Source organism: Alexandromys fortis, unplaced genomic scaffold, assembly GCF_014885135.2.
Source record: "Alexandromys fortis isolate MF-2015 unplaced genomic scaffold, M_Fortis_MF-2015_v1.1 scaffold_41, whole genome shotgun sequence".
Taxonomy (NCBI): Eukaryota; Metazoa; Chordata; class Mammalia; order Rodentia; family Cricetidae; genus Alexandromys; species Alexandromys fortis.
The window spans coordinates 3,578,424-3,596,896 of record NW_026067923.1 but is presented as its reverse complement, the minus strand read 5'-3'; the positions used below and the strand labels follow the sequence as shown (position 1 = coordinate 3,596,896).

Genomic DNA, 18,473 nt, shown 5'->3' with positions numbered 1-18,473 from the left:
TGGGATAAAACCGGACTCTCTGATCATGGCGAACAATGAGGGCTGATGAGAAGCCAAGGACAATGACACGGGGTTTTGATCCTACTTCATATTCCGGCTTGGTGGGAGCCTAGCCAGTTTGGACGTTCACCTTCCTAGACATGGACGGAGGGGGGAGAACCTTGGACTTTCCACAGGGCAGGGAACCCTGACTGCTCGTTGGGCTGGAGTGGGAAGAGGGGGAGAAGGGTGGGAGGAGGGGGAGGGAAATGGGAGGCTGAGAGGAGGCGGAAACTTTTTTTTCCTTTTCTTAATAAAAATAAATAAATAAATAAAAATCTTCCTTTGATATTGTCAAACTAAACATCCTGAGTGGTTCTGAGCTTTGAGATCAACAAATCGGAATAAAGGTCTAAATTGGATTTGATGCCAGGGGAAATGAAAGCAGAGATGTCAAACTGCGCCTAACTAGAGCCTTCATCTTGCCTGACCAGTGTTCACCATACTGGAAGATCCTCTGCACGTCACTAAAGGAGAACGGTGACCCCCATCCAGCTACAAACCAATCTACAATGGCGACCAGTCTGCATGATACACAAGGATGGCACAAATGTGGGAGTAACCAGTCACTACCTGGTTAGATTAAGGCTCACTCCATAGTGTGGAAGTCATGCCCGAAACTACTCAGATGGCCGTAACCTGAGACTAGACAAGGCATAAATCTGGAGTAAAGGAAAATAAAATACTGCTGGTCTGTAAGGAAACAGCAATAAAATGACTTGTAACTGCATTCTGCTATACCCATAGATCAGTGTTTCGCTCAGCCATCATCAGAAGCTTCCTCTTGCAATAGATGGGAACCCCAGAACTGGACAGCATGCAGAGGGTGAGAGACCACTGGAATCAGTCCCAAACAGGATGTCTTCATCAAACCGCTTCTCTCAGGGCTCAGGAAAGCAGAAGAGGAGGAAGACAGATTGTAAGAAGGAAACAGTGCCTTTCAGATACAATGGAGCTGATACAGAGGTGACCTCCCAAAGACTGTGGCAGCTGGCACAGGGCCTGCACATGTTCAAGTCAGATGGGTTCTCAGGACCGAGAGGGGAAGCAGACAGTGGCTTCTGTCTCTGAAAGGTATCTACAACTGACAACCAACAAACTCACAAACTCACAAACAACAACTCACAAAGCAAAAGTCAGTTTCCTCCAATGGAGTATAATTGGAGGGACAAACTGTACGTAAGGGCGAGTCCCATGTCCACTAGAAGATGGCCAAAACAAAACGACTCAGTGGTATTTCTGGAGATGTTTTGGCTCCTAATGCTTCATTTGGGCATTTCATTTTTTACCTTACTTTTTATTTACTATGGTTTGCGGTTTTGTGTTTTTATGTGGTTTTTAATGTGTGTATTTCTTAGTGTTTATGTGTTTCTCATGCTTTTTCTTTTTTCTGTTTGTTTGCTTTGTCTGGTACTTTCTTTCTTTTTTTTTTTTTGCTTCATGGATCTTTTACTAATCTATTATGGTTTCCCATTCTGTGTTTTGTATGTGTGCATGTGTGTATGTTTGTGTTTGTATGTGTATGTTTATGTCTTTTTCATGCCTTTTTGGTTTTACTTTCTGTTAATTTTGTCTTATTCTTGATTGTTTTGTATTTGCTTGCATGTGCTCCATGCGAGAAGGCATGGAGTTGAAATGGTGGTGAGGAGGGAAGGATCTGGGAGGAAATTGGGCAGAAGAAATTCTGATCAGAATAACTTATGAAAACTATATTTCAAAAAATTAATGATTGAATACTTTTAAAGTTGTTCATAAAAGAATAGCACTTTTGAAAAAGACGGAAAAACTCTCAGATCATCATGATACTTCTCATTTCAGTTGTGAGAATAAAAGGTATCTAAGGAAAATACAAAACATTCAGTATGATGCCCCATCCAAAATTATAAACAAGCATTTCTAATAATCATAGATTCAGATAGATGAAGCAGATATTTTAATTTATTAAGGATTCTAAGTTTAGAAAGTCTTGTGCTTTTTTTATTACCATGTCATATAAAGGAAGCTGCAGAAGGCAACTTCACCTCTACTCTTCAGCAATATTTTAACAATTCTGTTTAATGATAGCAATTTTCTAAATTTTCATTGTTATCATGAAAATACCAGGCAATGCTTTTTACAATTCCATTTTTAGTAGATTGAGTAAGGCTTTGGTTCCTGGATACTTAAAATGTTGGCACAGTGATTACAGAAAAAGAGTTGCATAGTTTTAAATATTCATGAACAGAGTGTCTATTGCCCCCTTACAAAATTTAAATATTTAATTTGATCAAATTATCTATGTTTTGAATTTAGATGTATGCATGTTTTTAAATAGTCATTTCAAAATATTCTATCATTAAAGTTATATCCATAAAACTTCCAATGCAGCTCACATAACTTTTATTCTGAAAGAATTTATGTAGCTGCAGTTCATGGATGTGTATATGAATATATAGACCCACCTACTTCATTTCTTTTCAATACCATGCATGCACTAATTTTCATTTCATAATTGGAGAAATGGCAATTCAGGTGTTTAATTCTCTATAATTAATGATTAAATTATAAAAATGACCGTTTACCTAGAAAAGTTTCCAAAAGCCTAAATCAATACTAATTACATGAATTTAGATTTATTTACCTTTTCCCACTATTAATAAAATCAAGTTATGTACCTCTACCATTGTTCGCATATAAAAAGTTTCACAAAGAATTTTTTAATGTAGTTTTATCGAAAATCTAATAAATAGTTCCAAATAGGGTATGTATCATTTTTATATTTGTAGTGTCAATAAATGTTATATGTATGAGAGTTTAGTGGCATGCATGTGCACTGCATACATGCCTGATACTTGTAGAAATCAGAGGAAGGGTTCAGACCCTCCATAACTGATGTAATGGACAATGAGCTATCACGTGGGTGGGGGGAACCGAATCTGGATGCTAGGTGTGAATAAGTGCTGTCAGTCACTAAGCCATGTCCCAGGCACATATGTATTCCTTTAAACACCTTCAAAAATACCAGTCTTAAGACTTAAATCTCTACCCTATGCCTTCCTATTACTATATTTATGGATTCTTCCATTGTAAGAACTATAGCACAGTTAATAAAAACCCAGAGACAGAAATTGGGGTTCAACCTGGAGGTCAGAAAAGCAAAACAGCTAGCTGCTGGCTCTTATCCCTACCTCAGTCCAAAATGGCGACCCTGCCTTCAGGAATCTCACAATGAGTTTGAGACTGAGAGCTGTCTCCTCCCGTCTTATATTCCTCTCTGATGCTGGGATTAAAGGTGTTCACCACCTGGTTTCTATGTCAAACTAGTGTGGTCACTGGGATTAAAGGTGTATGTCACCACTGCCTGGTCTGTAGGGCTGATCAGTGAAACTGTATTGCTCTCTGAACTTCAGGCAAGTTTTATTTATTAAAGTAAAAATGAAATATCACCACAGAGAACTTTTCTAGTTTATGTCTGAATATTTAATAAAGAAGCTCCACATGGTAGAGATTTGCGGTTTATCTTCATCTCAAGCATCCTGCTTCAGCCAAGCCTCTAAAATTAGATGTCCAGGTCATGGAGCATCACCTTTTTTAAGTCTCTAGACAGAACTGCTAGAATTTCCCCAAAGAGTGTGCATACTCATGTTTGTTTGGTAATTTATGAAGGGATTTTCTTTCCATCTCCAGCTTTAAACTTCAACATGATTATAGCTAAATAAGACAAAATCATTTTAGCTTGCAAATTAGTTTAAATGCCAGAATTGAAAGTCTTCAGAAATCCTGTTAAAATGTAATTACAAGCATGTTGTTCATTAACTTAAAATTTAAAGAGCTACTACCGTCTTATCTGAAGTTTACTTTAATGCCACTGACCTACTGTCCTATCTGAAGTTTACCTTAATGCCACTGACATTGCTACCATATCTCCACAGGTCAAAATACTAATTCTAAATGAAATTATCAAACTAGACTGTACACTGGGACGGAACACAGCTCAGTGTCAGAGCACATGTTTAGCATGCTCAAGGCTGTAGGTTCAATACCCACACAAGAAGATAATAGGAATGAACTCCAAACTTATAGTACACAGAGACAAGTTCTGCCAAAGAACATAGTTTTATGCACTAAGAAAAAGTAAATTCATTCCACATGACACTGAAAACCCAATTACCAGAAGGAAAGGGTGAGGTCAGAGACTATAGAATGTTAGAGGACAGAAATAATAAAAATCACGAGTTAAAAATATTTTACAGAAGAGGAAACAGCAACAATGAAAGATCAGAGCATGATTAGATCTTAGGTATTCATAGGATAACAGTAATAAGACACAGACCAATGTTTTACTTCAGAACTCTTGAACAGTTTAGCTTGAAGTACCAGATGTTACATAACACAGAAGACTGAGACTGGTCATACAGCATGTGATTCTAGCTTCAAGGGCTGCAGGAGAAAGAGAGTGAATTCAAAGTCTCCATGAGTTACATAGAGAGCCTGAAGATAGTCTGGGCTATAAATTAAAATTCTGAATTACCTTCATCAATGCCAGCATCACCACAACACCACCAACACTTATCAGCACTACCACAACACCACTAACAACACCAACATCAGCAAGCACCACCACCACCACCACAAATGTCACCACCACTAACACTGCCTCCACCATTGTCACCACCACCACCTTCACCACCACCACCACCATCAACACTACCAATACCACCACTGCTTCCACCACCACCACCACCACCACCACCACCACCACCACCACCACCACCATCAACAGGACTGTAGGTGTAGGTGTTGACAACAGAGGAACAAATTAATGTACTAGAATAAAGTCCCTTTCTCAGATTCACCCAACCCATTTCTCCACAAGAATGGAGGTTCTTTTCTGAGACATAATGAGCCTCCTATATAAAACTTGGTAAGGGTAACTCCAGGTAGATAGTGAACAAAAGACTAAGTCCACAGCTGAGGGAGTAGTGTCTTCTGGTCTCACATTTATACCAACCAGTTTCCTTCACTCTTGACAAAGGACACCAGGCTGCACACATAAACGGCAGTCAATCTGGGTTCTGTCAGAAAGCCTGCCGGAAAATAAATCCAAACCAACTTTTTAAGTGTTTCATTCCTAAAGGGTATGTTTAAGGATTAGATTTAGATATGGGAGAAATGTTTCCATCTAATAAAAGAGCAGAAGAAAATTTCAGAAAAATAAATATGGTGTGCTATAAAAATAAGAAAGTCAGAAGTAAGATAGAAAGCCACCGAACACAAAGCCTACAAACTAGGAATATAGTAAAAGATAAAATCAGGGAACTCACTAAATGCTAAAGCAAATAGAAAATAACAAAAAAAAATGAAAAGAAGAGCAATAAACAGAATTTATTCAGGATGGCAAGAATTTTCCCAATAAGTCTTTCTGAAATAAAGAAAACATAGAAAAAGCCAAATAATAACTATACCAGTAACAACATAAAATGACCAAACCTAATACGATCAGTTCGAAAGAAATGCCTGCCATTAGAAAGACTTCCGGCTTTAACAGAAACACTGCAAGAATAACAGAGCCTTTGGAATGCTTGGAAAAAGCCGCAGCTGTGTCCAACCAAAACCATCAATCAAGCATGAGGGTGGAATACAGACGTCTTACGCTTGTGGGGAATCAAAATGCCTTTCCCAAGCACATTTCCTAGACAGCAACTGCCAGCAAATCACCCAGAATTTTAATGAGTAAGAAAGGAAAGTTCCACAGAGACAGCTACCTGACCTAGAAACAAGGGTTAAAATTGGTGCAGTTCAATGAGAACACACGGGACTATTGCTAAGCCCAAACAAAGAAGTTTAATATTCACCTAGATTATTGTACTAAGTAGAGTTGATCTGAAGCTGAGCTAGTGGTAACGAACATCAGTCGATAACACTGCAAATGAACCAGTGTTCATTCTAGGACTTCATAAAAGTAAGAAATAAAAAACAGTCCTGTCTTCTTCTACCAACATCCATGGTTATTATAAAGGTAAAGCCTGTTCACTTGATAAGAAATTTTTAATATTTTGCGATTAAAATGAAATATTCGAAACTGCTTACAGTAACAAGTTTTCAACAAATGTATGCTATCGATAGATAAAATGTCTGGAGTTATTGCATCTGCTCGTGGCTACCAAAAGAATATACTAAACCCTTGGGAACAGTTGAAAGTCATTGGTCTCCATAAACATGGGGGGGGGGGGCAATTCATCTTTTTGCTTTTAAGCCTATATGATTTTAAAACTGTTAATAGCCAATAAAAATGATTAACTTAGAAAATCTACTCTAAATTTTTGCTATTTTATGAGGCAAAATGGGAAAGAGAAAAAAGGAAAAGTCCAGAGAAAAGCAGTGAAAAGGAGCGGAGGAAAAGAGAAATTGCACTTCGAAAGCAGCCTTCTGAAAAGGTTCTTAATTAAATGTAAAAGAGGTAATCAAAGTAATTTAACCTGATTGCTAATTACCGTCTCTGAGATGAGTTAATTGTTGTTCTATATTTGTAAATAAGAAATAAGTATAAGTAAAATAAAGCTTAATTGCTTAGCCTGTATTTCTTCATTCGGTGCTGTCACTGCCCTCACTCGGTCCACTTCATCTCCTGAGTAACGTCCACACTCACTCCTAGGGGTCCGTCTCTCAGCCAGCTTAAGCTGACTTCAGCAAGCATGCCATCATAACGGTACTCCCTTCTGTTCCTTGCCCGGGTCTAGAGCTCATTCCTGCTTGGAAGGCCCTGACTATCAGACCCTCCTTGCAATGCTTCTGTCTCCTTCCTGCACTGCCATTCTCTGTGCCACAACCTGCTACAGGGCTGCCTCTGAACTGGGCTTGTTTGCTGGTCTCACAAAGCTGTCTTTTCTCTTCATTTTGCCCAAGTTATGTTCACTCAACAGAGTCTATCTCAGAACGTCCTCTGCAAATTATATGGTACTATTTTAGGTCTGCTTTTCCTGGACAGACATAAATGTCTGTTCCCTCCTTACAGGGCTCTAATGACAAAGTACAACTCGGACCAAGTCCAACTTGTGGAAGGCCAGCCTAACTGAGATTACTCACAGAGAACGGTGAAGGTTATGTGCAGGAGCACGGGTGACCCCAGCACTGCAGCATGATTTCCACATTGCTGCCTCGCTGGACTCTTTACCTTCAGTTCACCTCCCACACTCTGTATTCTCTTCTCCTGAGACCACAAGGTCACATTAACCAGGACAGAATCACAGACAACTGACTGGGAGCTGCTGGGGTCTCAGGGGATGGCCTAATGACACTCTCCACCACTCTCCTTGTAGGAGAGAACTTTGACAGTCAACTAGATTGGATGTTGGGAGTCTTGAAAGCTGCCATAACTGCTCTGGTGCAGGTATTGGTTGTTTTGCTTGAGAACAGCACTGTACACAAAAATATGATAGCAGAGTCGTAATTAACCCTTATCAAAGACTCAGAAGGCTGTTTTCCTGCTCCTTCAACATCTATTTAAATATAATACCCTAAGCTAGTATTAATTTCATTATTTTGTTTTCTTAGTGTGCAGGAGAAAATATTTTGAAAACTATAATTGGAGCTATGTTGATGTGTGTGTGTGTGTTTGCACATGCATGTGCGTTCATGTCACTAGTGACTGAACTCTAGGTCTTCTGTATAATAAGAAAGTGCTCTACAAAGGAGTCAAGATCATGATGAGGAAACCCATAGAAACAGCTGACCCCCAAGCTCATTGACTCTGGACTGACAGCTGGGGAACCTGTATGGGACCAAACTAGGCCCTCTGAATGTGGGTGACTTGAGCAGTCTGCCGGTCCACTGGCACTGGGACCAAGATTTATCCCTAGTTCATGAATTGGCTCTATGAAGCCCATTCTTTATGGAGGGATACCTTGCTAAGCCTCCATACAGGGTGGAGGGGCTTAGTCCTGCTTCAACTTGATATGCCAGACTTCGTTGACTCCCCATGGGTGCTCTTACCTTTTCTGAGGTATAAATAAGGGATGAGGTGGGGGAAGAAGGTGGTGGGGAGAAGGGGAGAATGTGGGAACTGTAGTTAGTATGTAAAATGAGGGGGGAAACCCTTTTAAATAAAAAATTAAAAAAATAAGAAATGAAAGTGCTCCAACACTGAGCTCCATCACCAGAGTCAGACCCAGTTAATGTTGTTCCATTAACTGTTGCAAAAGTAGTCACGGAAAAAAGCAGTGCATTTTAGTGCACATGACATTCATCCAAACATGGGGAATGAATGATTGATTGATTAACCCACTTTAAATTTATGAAGTAAACACATTGAACTTACAAAGCTGTCAGATCCCTTGATTTGTAACCTTCATGCTACTTAACGATCATTCTTCATCATTCTGACAGGAAGCTATGCTTAGCCACACAGCCAGCTATGTTATCTTACATTCTAATTCTGTACTTTAGAAGAAATTAAATTATTACAGGATTTAAAAAGATCATTCAGATATGTGCTAATCAAGACAAAGGCTTTGTCATTCTGCTTTCTTCATATAAAATAAATACATATATTATATACATATAGAGAAAGACACACATATGAAAGTGTGTGTGAGAGAGAGGGGGTGAATAAGAGAGAGGGAGGAGAGTGGGGAGGGAGGGAGGGAGGGAGGGAGGGAGGGAGGGAGAGAGAGAAAGAGAGAGAGAGAGAGAGAGAGAGAGAGAGAGAGAATAAGGATCACACTATGTAGCCCTAGCATGCCTAGAATTCCTTATGTAGCCTAGGCTGACATTTAATTTGCAGAGAACAGCCTACCTCAGCCCCCAAAGTGCTGGGATTAAAGAAGTGACCACCATACCCAGATACTCATAATTTATATCGCTTCCCTCTCCATTAAAATTAAATGGAATCTGAAGTGTCATGGATAAGATACTGATTGAAAGGGGCCTCAGGAAGGCGTGTCTGAAGTTTACAGTACGGAGTGTAAATGCTCTAGTAATAAATACTTGGTAAGAACTGAGAGTGGAGAATATATCTAAGCTGGGTGTGCAATCTGCCTTCCAGATCATATAGGTGCCCAAATAAAAACGGTGTTGCAGTTTTCTTTTATTTCTCCCTTTCTGTCTCCATATAAAGCAGATGTGTGGATGGGGCGTAGGTACCTTGCTTATTTTAGACAAATTATAAATAACTCTCAGTTTTAAAATTTTCATGAGAACACCAGTCTCCAGTCAACAGGTGGTCAGAGTGGCACCGCCTGACAGGAAAAGACTTTGTTCTAAACCAAAGGAACCACTTTTGTGTCCACTCCTGAAATTTCAATAGCTGTATAAAGGGATGCGGTAACAAAACTGGACACGTTGGCATGAATGCAGTGAAGATATATAGCCTGCTGGAGACAATTACAAACAATTTCAAGTTTTCCTTGTCAACAAGTCAGCTTCTGATGCTGTGTGACTCACAGGTCTCCCTGCTGTAGCGAGCGTCACCGCCGAGGCCGGCACAGAGCTGTTTGTTTTGTCCCACTTGCTCTGCACATATTTAAACAAGTACCTTTGGTAACTTAAGGAGAAAAGTTGGCACTGGAAGTTTGTTAAAACGTACGTTAAGGCTTCCTGCCAAGAAAACGCTATAGAACAGGTGCTGTCTGCCAGGGTGTGGAGGCAGAAGGGAAAACAGACAGACCATGCTGCAGAAATGACCCCACGCACAGACCTGCACCTCACACTGTGGCCACCACCTGCCTAGCAGAAGCCAGCCTGGACTGCCAGCCGAGCTGTGAGGCCTGCCCATGACCTCCTGCTCTCCTATTTTCTTTCTCCCATACCTTGTTCCTTTGTTTCCATCCTTCCTCCCCACCTCCTTTCCTTCTCCTCCATTATAGTAAACTTCATTGTGTGAATTTTGAGCTGAATTCCCTAAACACAATAAATTAAAAAAATAGAGTTTCTTACTAATTTAGTTGAATTTTCTCTTTTATGGTAAATTAAATAATAACTGGTCTCATTTATTGACATTTCTACTAGCTGTTAAGGTTAATTCATCACTGCTAAGACACTGTGGATTAATGGATGATGTTTTTGGACTCTTGTTTATAATAAAAAATAGGAAATTAGACTTCACTTCTCTCAAACACACACTTCTCTTGTGCTCTTGTTAAAAGCTCATTTTATAAGATTTTGAAGATGGTTAGAATGCTTTCGTGGTCTCAGGGTCTAATCTGTAAGTGATTTCATCTCAACTAGCTGTAGCTGAGGACTGGAAATGAATGGCCACTGGGGAATTTGAATAGCACAGACAGTGTGGACTGCACATGGTCCTTGGCAAAGAGCGACTTTTCTATTCTTTAAGTCACTCCTGGGGACCTTGTGCTATGAAGGCGGCAGTCAGCTCCTCCCAACTCTGTCACTCTGGCTTCTTCCATATTTCCATTTTTCATTGGCCTTTTAATAAAAAGTTGGCCATTTCAGCTTTTATGTTCGAAAAATAACAAGCTAAATAAATCAAGCATCATTTCTCGTAGACTTGCTTTCTGGACGGCAAAAAAAGTAGCAGCACCCTTCAGACAGCAAATGGACTCTGCACATCCTGATGTTCCTCCTTGAAGCTTCTGAATCACGTGACTGTTCTGTGTGTCTAAGATGATGCAAGTTTAAATGCTATTTTTTCTAAGTGTTGAGCAACTCTTGCAATATTTCTTTTTTATTTTTAAATCCTTATCCAATATAATTGATCATATTATTTTCCTGCTCTAACTCCTCCAAGATCCTCCTCACGCCACTTCCCACCCAACTTCATGGTTTTCTTTCTCTCTCTCTCTCTCTCAAAAAAAGCAGCTTTTAAAAAATTAAAAATTAATATAAAATAAAACAAACAGTAAAAGAGAGGAAAGAAAATCAATTAAGATACAAAACAAACAAAATAAAATAAAAAATACATACCAATACAGGAAGTTCATTTTGTTTTGGTGAACTACTGCTTGGATGGGGACTTCCCCTACAGTGCGAGTTATCTACTCTATTGGGGGAAAAAATGAATTTCCCGGTTTTCAGCAGGTTTCAATTCCAAATAGTGTTTAGAAGTTACATTTATCTGGGGAAAATGTTCTAAATGAAATTAAAAATCAGCTGGTCTTACAGAAACTATTAGCTTGTGACTTTTTCTCTAATAAATTGAAATAATAAAAGCTGATATTTTATTCTGTGAATTCCAGATGAATACTCACAGGGCTTCCAGAGTAGTTATAGACACACATGTGTGTGCGCGCACACACACACACTCATACCTCCATATATTAATGCTCATAAACATAATACAAAGTCATACACACATCATATATAACATGAAGCACACACACACACACACACACACACACACACATATATATATACACATACATACAAAATGGGAACAAGCACTTATCCCCCTGTCCACAAAAACAATATCAACTTGTACTGGTAAAATATGTTTAAATAGACACCCACACACGTATACACATACATATATATAAACACAAATATATACTACACACCTATACAAGAACACAAATTCTTACATCCCACCAATACAGATCACACAAACACCAGACACTAAAACACACACAAACTCAAACATAAACATTCATAAAAACACATAAACATACAAATACTTAAAAATGCTCTAACGCTGCCAAATATACCATGGCACTAAACCACAAAATAGTTTATATTAAATAAATAAACCCATAAAACATACTTTATAAAAAGCTCTGCAAAGAAAAATGTAAAATGGTAAAAAAAGATCTGCTTTTAGTCTAAGTAAACCAAAATTGTCTAGTTAGAGTGCCTAATAATATGCACTCTTAAAATAGTATTATTTGTGAATTAAAGTTACATGTTATTAAAATATATTTTCAAATTTTTGAAATTGTAATTATAACATTTCCTCTTCTCTTTATCCCTCTAGGTCTTCCTATTTATCCCTCCTTGCTTTGCTATATTCATGATATCTATTTTTAATTGTAGTTACATACACACACATATATATATGATGTATGCATATATTAAGAAATACATAAAGACACCATGTTCAGTCTGTATAATGTCACTTTTATGCATGTTTTCACAGCTATTCTTTTGATATTGAATAACCAGTTGGTGTGCTCATCCCTGGGGGAGATAATTTCTCCTACTCTCGGTCTTTCTTTGTCGCCTGTAGTTCTCTGCATAGGGGTGAGGCTCTGTGGGCTTTCCCCTGCCAATATTAGCATGTTTATTGCTGCTCTCCCTGTTCAGCTCAAGTTCAGACAGTTATGCTGATGACTCTATGGATATAGCTTTGGACACACCCATGAAAGCCTCACCAACTACCTTATGCTGGTAAAGTCATGGGGCACTGTTTTACTACATCAGCACCATCCTTAGCTGCACTCTGCATGGTTACATGCATGGTACTTACAGAGAAGTGGATTCCTCACCCTATCACCACATGAAGATTTATATTTGCCATAGATAGAGACCTTTAATGAAAGCCACAGCAATGAAGACACAGAGCTGAGGAGCCCAATTTCAATGGACTTAATGTACATTCAATGGACTTTACAAACTCCTGCACCTAAGGCTCAAAGAACACTGAAGGAAAGGGCAGAGAAAAACTGTCAGGGTTAGGGACACATTTGAGAAAATCCTTACTACATGACATAAAACAAACTCTGCTTAGGGTATTCATTATCTTACAGTATCCAATTAATGAGTTGTCATTTCATATTTCTCAAGTGGATAAATCCTTCGTAATATATTTTATAAATATATTATATATATATATATATTGAGTTGAACAAATAAAACTAGATATGCTCATATTTTCCTTTTGCAAAATTATTTTCGTCATTTATTCCAAATCATTTCCAGTTTCTTTAAAGACATTTACCTGGCACATAATAAACTAGAAATTTTGCACATTGCATTTCATACTGATTTCCTTCAGTGGGAACCTTCATTGCAAACTAAAAACTAAAGGACAGATATGGAAAGGAATGTCAGCCTTTGACAACTGACCAAGAAATCAGAATATTTGTTATAGATGGTAAAACATTGAGCAAGCCTTCCTTGGGTTAACCTATTTTCTAGATTTTTTACCTGCAATTTAAGTGTTAGACGCTAGTCATATTGATACCTGCTCTGGGAAAAATACTGCATTAGATGTTGGGAAAGCATTGTGCATTAAACCATGTTCCTGCACACCAAGACACTGCATTCTAAAAACTGCATTTTTAAAAATTTGGATGTGAAGTAAGAATGGTAGCTTTTCCTTCCTATTATGTTCAGTGAGCTGTGACGACTTCACTAGCCTGCCTTGACATCTTGGGTTTCTCATTCTTGTTTGATCCATTGTATCTGAGTTCCTAAATGTGACTTGTTAGGGTGTGTCCTGCCCCCTATATTATGTAAATGTAATACATTTACATAAGTTAATTCACATGATTGCTTACCACAGAATATGGCTCAGAGCAATATAGATACTAGGTTTCCTTGTCATGATTGTTTCGGGCTTCATGACCACCTCTAAAGTCAAGCCGTAACATCTTCCAGCTTCTCTTCTCTGTTATTGCATAGGCAACTGTCCCGACAACAGCCGGGGTGCCCCTGACTTCTCATGCTGTGCCCACACTAACAAACTGGTTGACTCATGATAGTCTCTTCCACTTCAATGCTTTTTTGGCTGGTCTGCTGGGGACTATAAAGCATTGAGAAACAGCTTTGCCTTCTTCACCATCAGACCGTCAAGGTAAGGTACGTAGAGCACTTAACAGGGTGCCATGATTATGGGTAAATGAGTAAATAAATTGCTAAAAGTTTTACTTATCTAAGAGAAACAAAAATATTGCTAATTGTTCCATTCCGTGATCTTTTGCACCAACAGTAGTAAACTTAATGATCTCAAAAGACTGTCGCACAGTCTATAAGTAATTATACTGATTAACATCTCTTTAAGTATAATTATATCAAGATTTATTTTCCTTTAATTTTAATATCCATAAGAACTGCTAGCAATTACTAATTAGTTATCTTTATTCCAAATCCATATTGACTCAAAATCTAAGTACCAATGTAATACATTTACATAAGTTAATTCACATGGTTGCTTACCACAGAATATGGCTCAGAGCAAACTCTTGATAATGTTGGTATGGTTTGATAATGCTTGTAAGGGTGGAATGGTTTATAATTGCAGCAATAATTGTCTACCAATGATGCGTCATCCAAGTTATAGAAATGACAAATATTCAAACTGATAAAGTGAGCACTTTCGAAACACAGGAGAAGCATAGTCGCATACCTTCTCCACAAGTTACTTTTCTAGCTGCATTTACTAGATTAACCATAACAACTTGAGCTGGCAAAGAATGTAGAATACAATTATATAAGTCTATAGCATCATCAACTATATGAGATGATTCTGCCAAATGAGAAAATATGGAAGTAAGCATTTGTCATCGGAACACTTGTTGACAAAGACAGCATTTACAGAAGAGGGGCAGTGTATTGCTTTCATTTTCTCAAGCTATTCAAATGGCTTTACAAATATTTACAAAAGGTCACCAAAAGAGGGCTTACCTGGAGTCTCTAGGAGGAGGCCCTAAGCCATCAAAAGCAATTTCTGATGTCCAGCCAGATATCTAAAACAGAGTAACAAAGAGAATTTGTGGCAACACAGACACATAGTATTCTTGGAGAAGTAAAATCGATTGTGACATTTTTCATTTATTTGTAAATGACTCTTTGGCAGAACACTCACTCAAAAGGACAGTTGCTTCTTCCTGCATGAGGTGGGGGTGATGGTAAAATAGAGGGATCCTGACAGCTGCTTTAATGAGCTCTGCACTGGGGCTACTGGAACACTTTTGCCCAAGAAAAAGCTTGTCCTTCTTTTTCAATATAAGTCAGTACAAAATGTTATTTGTATGAAAAACCAAGCCATCTAGTTATTAGCAGCAGTTACTCAGTTTATTTTCTTACATCTCAACTAAAAGAAAATATTCTAAATGAGCACCTATTGATTATCAACCACACAGACTGATCACCTCTCCTCATTAAAGGACCACCACAGCCAGACGTGCAACAAAACAACAAAGCACAAGTTCTCTACTAACTTAAATATTTGTGTGTAGATAAAGGGGAAATGATTTAAACTCCAATATTTGCCATTTTTATTTTGACATTTTGAGCTTCTATGGAAAAAGAAATTATTGGTATGGTAATATTTCATTAGCCTTTGTCATTAGATCAACTCTAAATAAAATCAGTCTAAAGAGTCCCCTTCTGTTTTTTGATTGCTTATTCTTAGATCACATGCTAAGTACCAGGTAGAGCTGCAAAGCAAATCCTGAAGCTCACTTCTCAAAGTAATATATACTTCAGTGGTGTAGGAGGTTTTTCTGTATTTGTGTTGCTTTCATTGTTCATTAAAGAAACTGCCTTGGCCTAGTTGATAGAGCAGAACTCAGGTAGGTGGGGAAGAAAGAACAGAGTTCTGGGAGAAAGAAAGCAGAGATAGGCAGATGCCACAGTTCTGCCTGAGAGACAGACGCTGGTTAGACTCATGCCGGTAAGCCACAGTCAAGTGGCGATACACATTAATGGAGATGGGTTAACTAGTATGTGAGAGTTAGCCAATAAGGGGCTAAAGATAATGGGCCAGGCTGTATTTGAATGAATACAGTTTCTGGGTGATTATTTCGGGTGTAAGCTAGCTGGGTGTCAGGGATGCAGCCGGCTCCTCCTACTACACTTCCGTGTTTAGGAAAGGTGATACCTTCCTTGCCCAAACCCAACCCAGTGGCTATTTACCAATAATTATATGTTGAACTGGAAAATTCATATATATGGCAAGGTAAACTATGACATTGTGCTGAAACATTCACAGTCCTAGAAAAAAAAGTTAAATAATTGAGAGTTTAAAGAAATAATAGACTCTACGGGTAGCAATTCTCTTATTTATAAAACAGGGTACGTATCTTCTATTGAAGAAGAGTAAGCACCATGGACTCTATACATTGTCAGTAAGGGAAAGAATAATATTTATAAAGCTTCATTCTGATAAACCAATAGATGTTATAAAGTAGATGGACCTAACAGATATTTACAGAACATTCCACCCAAACACAAAAGAATACACCCTTATCTCTGCACATTACAAAACTTCCTCCAAAACTGACCACATACTTGGATAAAAAACAAATCTCCACCGATAAAGGAAGCTGACATAATTCTCTACTTTATCTCAGACTACCATGAATTAAAGCTAAATATCAACAATAACAGAAAGCTCAAACCCTCACGGAAACAAAACAAATCTCCACTGTACGAAAAATGGGTGAAGATAGAAATTAAGAAAGAAATTAAACACTTTCTAGAATTGAATGAAAATGAATAAAAATCATACCCAACTTATAGAACATAATAAAACCTGTTCTAAGAGGCAGGTTAATAGCACAAAATACCTAAATTAAAAAAAAAAAACTGGAAAGATCCCATACTAGCAAGTTAATAGTGTATCTGAAGACTTGAACAAAATAAAGAAACCACAAGAAAATGGAATAGATGTCAAGAAATAACCAAACTCAGGGAAAAAAATACAGTGAATTCATGAAATGAGTTTCACTGACGAAATCCAGAGAATCATAAGAATAAACTTTAAAAAATTGTACTCCACAAAATTGGAAAATATCAAAGAAATTGATAATTCTCTTGATGGGCATCATTTACCAAAGTTAAATCAAGACCAGAGAAGCAGTTTAAATAGACTTATACCACTAGTGAAAGAGAAACTTTCATTAAGATTTTCAAATAAAAACTGCCTCAGGCCCAGATGGATTTACTAAAGAATTCTAGCAGACTTTCAAAGGAGAAGTCAACACCAGTACTTCTCAAATTATCACTAAATAGAAACAGAAAGAACATTGCTAAATTTCTTTTTAAGACTCCACTGTTAAGCTGATAGCCAAATCAACACTCAACAAAGAAAGGAAATTACCCAATTTTTCTCATCAACAAAATGCAAAAATTGTCAATAAAAATACTACCAAACTAAATCCAAGATACTTCAAAAAGATTATTCACCATGATCAAGGAGGCTTCATCCTAGACATGCAGGGATATTTAATAAATAAAAAAAAATGCAATTCACCAATATAAGCAAACTAAAAGAAAAAACCTACATGATCATTTCATTAGATATTGGAAAGCCTTTCACAGAATCATATACTCCTTTATGATAAAAGTCCTGTAGAGATTAGGGATACAAGGGACATACCTCAATATAATAAACCCAGTTTACACCCAGCCCAAGCCAGCATCAACTTAAATGAAGAGGAACTCAAAGGAATTCCATTAAAATCAGAAGCAGGACAAAGTTGTCCACTCTTTCCATACCTATTCAATAGAATATTCTATTGAATAGAATACTCTTAAAGTTCTAGCTACAGCAATAAAACAACTGAAGCAGATCAAGGGGATACAAATTGGAAAGAAATAACTCAAATTATCTTTATTTGTGGATGATATGATAGTATATGTAAGTGATCTTTAAAATTCCACCAAGAAACTCCTACAACTGATAATGCATTCAGCAAAGTAGCTGGACACAAAATTAAGTCACAAGATGAGTAATCTTCTATACACAAATGACAAATGTAATGAGAAAGAGATCAGAGAAAGAAATCCTTCACAATAGCCTCCAATAACATAAAATACATTAGGTAAACTCTAACCAAGCAAGTGAAAGACTTGTATGACAAATGTTTAAAAAAATTGAAGAATTTATCAGAAGATAGAAATGCCTTCTATAATCATGGAGGAGTAGGAGTAGCATAATAAAAATGGCCATACTATCAAAAGCAATCTACAAATTCAGTGGAATCCCCATCAAAATTCTAGCACAACTTTTCAGAAATTTTGAAAAGAAAATTCTCATGGAAACTTCTTATGGAAACTCAAAAACACTAAGATAGCTAGAATAATCCTGAACAATAAAAGAACAGCTAGAGGTACAACTACCCCTGATTTCAAGTTGTACTGCCAAGCTATAATAAGAAAACAGCATGGTATTTGCATGAAAGTAGACACATTGATCAGTGAAATCAAACTGAAGACCCAGACATAAATGCACCCAACCATGGACACCTGCTTTTTGATAAAACCAGAAAGACACACTGAAAAAAGACAGCATCTTCAACAAATGTTGCTGGTCAAACTAGATGTCTGCATGTTGAAGAAGGCAAATAGAGCCATACTTATTACCTTGCACAAAACCCAACTCCAAATGGATTGAAGATGTCAACACAAAACAAGATTCATTGAACCATATAGAAGAAAAATTGAGGTGGGATATGTCCTTCAACTGATTGGCACAGGAAAAGACTTTTTGAACAGAACATCATTAGTGCAGGCACTAATTACAACAATTAATAAATGGGATCTCATAAAACTGAGAAGCT

General features: G+C 37.6%; 1 protein-coding gene across 3 annotated transcripts in view; it reads right to left on the bottom strand.

The window, feature by feature from the left end:
• The window catches only part of Naaladl2 (N-acetylated alpha-linked acidic dipeptidase like 2), a 1,236,187-nt gene that overhangs the window by 1,156,962 nt on the left and 60,752 nt on the right, over positions 1 to 18,473 (bottom strand). For all 3 annotated transcript variants that reach the window (XM_050142050.1, XM_050142054.1, XM_050142052.1), the window contains exon 2: positions 14,593 to 14,654. The gene's annotated coding sequence lies outside the window, so the exon portion shown is untranslated. The remainder of the gene's footprint in view (positions 1 to 14,592; positions 14,655 to 18,473) is intronic.